The sequence below is a fragment of the Oncorhynchus mykiss genome, chromosome 19 (genome assembly GCF_057628025.1).
Source record: "Oncorhynchus mykiss isolate SJ-2025 chromosome 19, ASM5762802v1, whole genome shotgun sequence".
Lineage (NCBI taxonomy): Eukaryota > Metazoa > Chordata > Actinopteri > Salmoniformes > Salmonidae > Oncorhynchus > Oncorhynchus mykiss.
In genome coordinates, this window is record NC_143040.1 from 41,653,511 (window position 1) to 41,661,659 (window position 8,149).

Here is an 8,149-nt window from a genome sequence, read left to right on the forward strand (position 1 = left end):
CAGGACATCTTACTGGGGCGAAGGTTCACCTTCCAACAGGACAACAACCCTAAGCCCACAACCAAGATAACGCAGAAGTGGTTTTGGGACATGTCTCTGAGTGGCCCAGCCAGAGCCCGGATCTGAAAATAGCTGTGAAGCAATGCTCCCCATCCAACCTGATAGAGCTTGAGAGGATCTGCAGAGAAGAATGGGAGAAACTCCCAAGATACATGTGTGCCAAACTTCTAGCATCATACCCAAGAAGAATCAAGGCTGTAATTGCTGCCTAAAGTGCTTCAACAAAGTACTGAGTAAAGGGTTGGAATACTTAGGTAAATGTGATTTAAGTTTTTTATTTATACATTTCTAAAATTTCTAAAAACCTGTTTTTGCTTTGTCATTATGGGGTATTGTGTGTAGATTGATGAGGAAAATAACTATTTAAACAATTTTAGAATAAGGCTGTAACATAACAAAATGTGGAAAAAGGTCTGAATACTTTCTGAATGCACTGTATCTATACTCACAGTGACTAAACAACAGTATGACCAGCGTTCAATGACTTTATATACACTATATATACACAAATGTTTGTGGACAACCCTTCAAATTAGTGGATTTGGCTATTTCTGTTGCTGACAGGTGTATAAAATTGAGCATACGGCCATGCAATCTCCATAGACAAACATTGACAGTAGAAGGGCCTTACTGAAGAGCTCAGTGAATTTCAACGTGGCACCGTCATAGGATGCCACCTTTCCAACAAGTCAGTTTATTACATTTCTGCCCTCCTTGAGCTGCCCTGGTCAACTGTATGTGCTGTTATTGTGACGTGGAAACATCTAGGAGCAACAACAGCTTAGCCGCAAAGTGGTAGGCCACAGAACGGGACCGCCGAGTGCTTAAGCGTGTAGCGCGTATAAATCGTCTGTCCTCGGTTGCTACACTCACTACCGAGTTCCAAACTGCCTCTGGAAGCAACGTCAGCACAATAACTGTTTGTCGGGAGCTTCATGAAATGGGTTTGCATGGCCGAGCAGCTGCACACAAGCCTAAGATCACCATGCGCAATGCCAAGCATTGGCTGGAGTGGTGTAAAGCTCGCCGTCATTGGACACTGGAGAAGTGGAAACGTGTTCTCTGGAGTAACGAATCACACTTCACCATCTGGCAAATCTGGATTTGGCGGATGCCAGGGGAACGTCTACCTGCTTCAATGCTTCGTGTCAACTGTAAAGTTTGTTGGAAGAGGAATAATGGACTGGGGACTGTTTTTCATAGTTCGGGCTAGGCCCCTTAGTTCCAGCGAAGGGAAATCTTAACATCTAGTGGAAAGCCTTACCAGAAGAGTGGAGGCTGTTACATCAGCAAAGGGTGGGACTGATAAGTGTGAGAATCCAGCATTACATTCTGTTCTATACTCTCAGCCACTGGATTCCTAACCTTTCTTAGCCTCTACACACTTGCTGAACGTTCGGGAAGATTGTGCTTGCCCGAATGGGACAGTGAGATATTTGTAGGCTGTGCCTTGAAAAGCAAACCTTAGAAACGTCCTGTGTGCTGGCAGGATGCTTATGTGATAATAAGCATCCTGCAGGTTGACTGAGGTGAACCAGTCACCTTGATGAATAGAGCGAGACAGCATGTTGAATGTAAGCATACAGAATGTGAACTTCATCAGTTAGCTGTTGAGGACCTGTAGGTCTAGAATGGGGCAAACCCCCACTCCCTTTTTTGGGAAACAGGAAGTACTGGGAGTAGAACCCAAGCTGGCTCTCTGCCGCCAGTATCGGGGGAGTCTGTGCTCCACCTGAGAAGAGGCAGGCCAGAGAACATGGAGTGAACTGTTGCCTGCCCCTCTCTGCCGCAGGAGGCGTACCCCTAGGTCGGGCACCCACAGGGAAATTAAATCAGCGGGACCTTTTTCGAAGGACCTTTTTCCCTACTGCTGGCCCCTGTTAGGGGATCTGAAAAGTGTGTGTGACCCGGGAATCGTGGCTACTCGGCCTACCCCAGTGGTGAAATAAGTACTCAATTGTCATACTTGAGTAAAAGTAAAGATACCTTAATTGCAAATTACTTAAGTAAAAGTCACCAGTAAAATACGAATTGAGTAAAAGTCTAAAAGTATTTGGTTTTAAATATACTTAAATATCAAAAGTAAATGTAATTTCTGTAATATACTTAAGTATGAAAAGAAAAAGTATGAATCATTTCAAATTCCTTATATTAGGCAAACCAGGCGACATAATTATTTAGTTTTTTTGTTTACGGATAGTCAGGTTTGGAGCATGCTAGTTTATCCCAATTGAGTTTGGCTTCCACCACGCAAGTTTGGAGAAGTTGTTTGCCTGGGACGTTGTGAGAGGGGAGTTCTCCCGTTGTACCCCACAAAGGGCAGATGAGGGCCGAGCGGCTTGCATCTCCTCGTCCTCTTCTTTCTCCGCTGCCTGAAGGATGTTGGTCATACCCTCGCCATCGTCGATGACGAGGTCCCTTTCCCCCCTCTTCTGGGGCCAAGCCCTGAAAAAGTGGGTGAAGGTCCTAGGGGTAGCCATCCAAGACGTCGGCCCATGAGGGCTGGGGGTGCAAGGCAGCCTACCTGCTCGAGTTAAGAGTGGGAGACAAACCGCGTTGGGCTGCTCTCTGCACTCTCTGGTGGAGGGTGTTAGCAGCAACAAAAAAAACACAATGGATGCATGACCGGGGGTCGTTGAACTCTGCTTCCCTGTGCTTGACACCCAGGCAGATGACACACAGGGAGTGTGTGTCCTTGCCCAACATGGTCGTCCCGCATAGTAACCGGTGTGCTGGGGCCGGGGCCTTGCTGTCGGATGTTCCACTCATCTCTTCTTTTTTAAACATAAAAAAGTTCTTCCCTTACAGGAACAGAAACTGCCTTGCAAATTTCTCCATTCCTTTTTGTTTAAAAATATAATTTAAGCAAACACCCCACCGACTTTTGTGACTATGAAGCAGGCTATTAAACAGTAGGCTATTAAACAAGGACCTACCTGATGATATGCGGCCACTGTTGAAAAAACAACTGGCTTTTTCTCTAATCTATTGATGATCAGATACTTCAGTTGCACCTGTGGATCTGTTGCGCTCACATTTGACAGTTGATAGACAACTTTAGCACTGTTACAGGCTGTGTGACCTATTTCATGGTCGACTCATAACATCCCTGCACATTAGTGGTGGAATAGGCTAAATAAATACAACAGAATAGGCCTGATAAAAGAACAACAAGGAAGGAAATTAAAAATGCATGCCCCAGAGCTTCTGGATGAGCAGTACCAGAGCGAAATTGGAGCGAGAGAAGGCAGACGCTCCAGCATTTTTCAAATCCACTCCGCTCACATCCACTGCTTGGTACTGCCTGGGCAGAGCTAGCAGGTTTCATGGCTCCAAGAAACAGCTAATCCAAGAACAAACCAACGTTACCAGCGTACGTCACTGGGTCTAGTAGCCTAGCTAGTTAGTACAGTGTAAGCCAGAGAAGCTAATCCTATAACAATGTCAACGTCCTCCTGAGTGGCGCAGCAGTCTAAGGCACTGCATCGTAGCGCTTGAGGCGTCACTGCAGACCCGGGTTCGATCCCAGGCTGTCACAGCTGGCTGTGACCGGGAGAACCATGAGGTGGCGCACAATTGGCCCAGCGACATCCGGGTTATGGGAGGGTTTGGCCGGCCGGGATTTCCACTCCTTGTGGCGGGCCAGGCGCCTGCAAGCTGACCACGGTCGCCAGCTGGACGGTGTTTCCTCCGACACATAGGGTTGGCTTGCTTCCGGGTTTAGTGAGAAGTGCGGCTTGGCAGGATCGTGTTTCGGAGTACGCATGGCTCTCGACCTTCGCCTCTCCTGAGTCTGTAGGGGAGTTGCAGCTGGATGGACAAGACTGTAACTACCAATTGGGGAGAAAAAGCTGTAAAAGTACAAAAAAAATAAAAATAATAATGTCAAACGTAGTGTTTGCCACATGGGAAAGTTAGCACAACGTTAGCCAAAGTAAGCTAGCGCTATGTTGGTCTTGCATTGAACAAAAGCCTGTCTCTCAACCGATAAGCAGCAGTGCTAGGACTGTCGGTCTAGTAATTCTACAAATTGGTAGAAAAGCTAGTCGGTAGGATAGCTAGTCTTGCAGCGATCTAGCCATGTTAGCCAAGTCTTCGCAGCTAGCCGTGTGACGCTAGCTACAACAGGAAACAAAGGAAGAAAAGCAGTTGATTTGTTTTATTTAACTAGGCATGTCTTATTCTTATTTTACAATGACAGCCTAGGAACAGTGGGTTAAATGCCTTGTTCAGGGCAGAACCTTGTCAAATCAGGGATTCGATCTAGCAACCTTTCGGTTACTGGTCTAATGCTCTAACCACTAGGCTACCTGCCGTATATTCCAAGCAGTGAAGCAAATCCTTACCCAAAGCGAAAACTTTCCTTTCGGTAAAGTCATCCAATACAAAAGACGAGAACTGAGGTTACGCCACCGAGCGCAGGATTAATGGCACACCTGTGAAGAGTTAAACAGGAAAACAAATCAAGTCTTTGAGGAAAAGCAGTGATAACGATCAGAGGGCAGGCAACTGGTTATTTAGTATTTGGGGAAGGGCTCCCTCATTTGCCACTCGACCTGTCTGTCTGATGATTGGTCCGTCAATTGTTTTTGTGGCGTTTACTTACTTTGAACAAATAGTACACAAAGAGCTTATTTGGGAATTATGAGTCATTTTCCCTATATAACCTGTGTTAGGTTCTAAATGAACCTATTTAAACTCACAGATGCTTAATAAAGCTCAAACCAAGTTTTCACCCATTGGGTCGATACAGCTGCATGAGACAAAAACATATTTCCATCAGTGGTAATATATATACACCCAAATCTGGGTGGTCTCCTCCTTCTCTCTAAACATTACATCTTTATTGCTCGGCAGGAAGTTAAGTGACACGGGCAATAAACTGTTCCTTCTCCAAGTTCAACATCCCAATTACTGGCAAGAGGAAGAGATGCAGATAAAGAGGACACAGAGCAGGGTGCCTCGTAAGGATTTACAGAAGGCGAGTGGGAAAGCTGCCGTTACCGTCAATATTACTCGCCAATGTGCAATCATTGGACGAGGTACGATCTACAAACGGGACATCAAAAAACGGTAATATCTTATGTTTCACGGAATCGAGGATGAATGATGACATGGATATTCAGCTAGTGGGATATACGCTGCACCGGCAGGGGGTGCATATTTGTAAATAACAGTTGGTACACGAAATCTAAGGTAGTCTCTAGATTTTGCTCGCCTGTAGTAGAGTATTCAGACCACACTATTTGCCTAGAGTTTTCAGCTATACTTTTCGTGGCTATTTATTTACCACCACGGATGCTGGCACTAAGACCGCACTCAGTCAGCTGTATAAGGAAATAAGCAAACAGGAAACCACTCACCCAAAGGCGGCGCTCCTAGCGGCAGGAGACTTTAATGCAGGGAAACTTAAATCACACAAACAGAGACGCATACGAAGCTCTCCCTCACCCTCCATTTGGTAAATCTGACCACAATTCTATCCTCCTGATTCCTGCTTACAAGTAAAAATGAAAGCAGGAAGCACCAGTGACTCGGCCTATAAAAAAGTGGTCAGGTGAAGCAGATGCTAAACTACAGGACTGTTTTGCTATCACAGACTGGAACGTGTTCCGGGATTCTTCCGATGGCATTGAGGAGTACACCACATCAGTCACTGGCTTTATCAATAAGTGCATTGAGGACGCCATTCCCACTGTAACTGTACGTACATACCCCAACCAGAAGCCATGGATTACAGGCAACATTCGCACTGAGCTAAAGGGACTCTAAACCGGAAGCTTGTAAGAAATCCTGCTATGCCCTCCGACGAACCATCAAACAGGCAAAGCGTCAATACATAGCTAAGATTGAGTCATACTACACTGGCTCCGATGCTCGTCTTATGTGGCAGGTCTTGCAAACTATTACAGACTACAAAGGGAAGCACAGCCACGAACTTCCCAGTGACATGAGCCTACCAGACGAGCTAAATCACTTCTATGCTCGCTTCGAGGCAAGCAAAACTGTGTGATCACGCTCTCCGTAGCTGATGTGAGTAAGACCATTTAAAGAGGTCAATATTCCCAAGGCTGCGGGGCCAGACGGATTACCAGGACGTGTGCTCCGGTTATGTGCTGGCCAACTGACATGTGTCTTCACTGTTTCAAGCAGGCCACCATAGTCCGTGTGCCCAAGAACACGAAGGCAACCTGCCTAAATGACTACAGACCCGTAGCACTTACGTCCGTAGTCATGAAGTGCTTTGAAAGGCTGGTCATGGCTCACATTAACACCATCATCACAGAAACTCTAGACTCACTCCAATTTGCATACCGCTCAAACAGATCCACAGATGATGCAATCTCTATTGCACCCCACACTGCCCTTTCCCACCTGGACAAAAGGAAGACCTACGTGAGAATGCTATTCATTGACTACAGCTCAGCGTTCAACACCATAGTACCCTCAAAGCTCATCACTAAGCTAAGGATCTTGGGACTAAACACCTCCCTCTGCAACTGGATCTTGGACTTCCTGATGGGCTGCCCCCAGGTGGTGAGGGTAGGTAGCAACACATCTACCAGGCTGATCCTCAACACTGGAGCCCCTCAGGGGTGCGTGCTCAGTCCCCACCTGTACTCCCTGTTCACCCACGACTGCATGGCCAGGCACAACTCCAACACCATCATTAAGTTTGCAGACGACACAACAGTGGTAGTCACTTTAACTATACATTCATGTAGAATACTACCTCAATTAGCCCGACCAACCAGTGCCCCCGAACATTGGCTAACCGGGCTGTCTGCACTGGTGTCCCACCACCCACCAACCCCTCTTTTACGCCACTGCTACTCTCTGTTTATCATATGCATAGTCACTTTAACCATATCTACATGTACATACTACCTCAATCAGACCGACTAACCGGTGACAGTATATAGCCTCGCTACTGTTATAGCCTCGCTACTGTATATAGCCTCGCTACTGTCTTTTTTACTGTTGTTTTTTTATTTATTTATGTTGTTTTTATTTATTTACTTACCTATTGTTCACCTAATGCCTTTATTGCACTGTTGGTTACAGCCTGTAAGTAAGCATTTCACTGTAAGGTGCATTCGGCGCACGTGACAAATAAACTTTGATTTGATGCTTGGGGTCATTGTCCATTTGGAAGATCCATTTGCGACCAAGCTTTAACAAAGCTTTAACTCATGACTGATGTCATGAGATGTTGCTTCAATATATATATTTCCTCCCTCATGATGCCATCTATTTTGTGAAGTGCACCAGTCCCTCCTGCAGCAAAGCACCCCCACAACATGATGCTGCCACCCCCGTGCTTCATGGTTGGGATGGTGTTCTTCGGCTTGCAAGCCTCCCCCTTTTTCCTCCAAACATAATGATGGTCATTATGGCCAAACAATTCTATTTTTGAGGACATTTCTCCAAAAAAGACAATCGTTATCCCCATGTGCAGTTGCAAACCGTAGTCTGGCTTTTTTATGGCGGTTTTAGAGCAGTGGCATCTTCCTTGCTGAGTGGCCTTTCAGGTTATGTCGATATAGGACTTGTTTTACTGTGGATATAGATACTTTTGTACCTGTTTCCTCCAGCATCACAAGGTCCTTTGCTGCTGTTCTGGGATTGATTTGCACTTTTTGCACCAAAGTACGTTCATCTCTAGGAGACAGAACGCGTCCCCTTCCTGAGAGGTATGACGGCTGCGTGGTCCCATGGTGTTTATACTTGCGTACTATTGTTTGTACAGATGAACGTGGTACCTTCAGGTATTTGGAAATTGCTCTCAAAGATGAACCAGAATTTTTTTTCTGAGGTCTTGGCTGATTTCTTTTGATTTTCCCATGATGTCAAGCAGAGGCACTGAGTTTGAAGGTAGGCCTTGAAATACATCCACATGTACACCTCCAAATGACTCAAATGATGTAAATTAGCCTATCAGAAGCTTCTAAAGCCATGACATAATTTTCTGGAATTTTCCAAGCTGTTTAAAGGCACAGTCAACTTAGTGTATGTAAACTTCTGACCCACTGGAATTGTGATAGTGAATTTTAAGTGAAATAATCTGTTTGTAAACAACTGTTGGAAA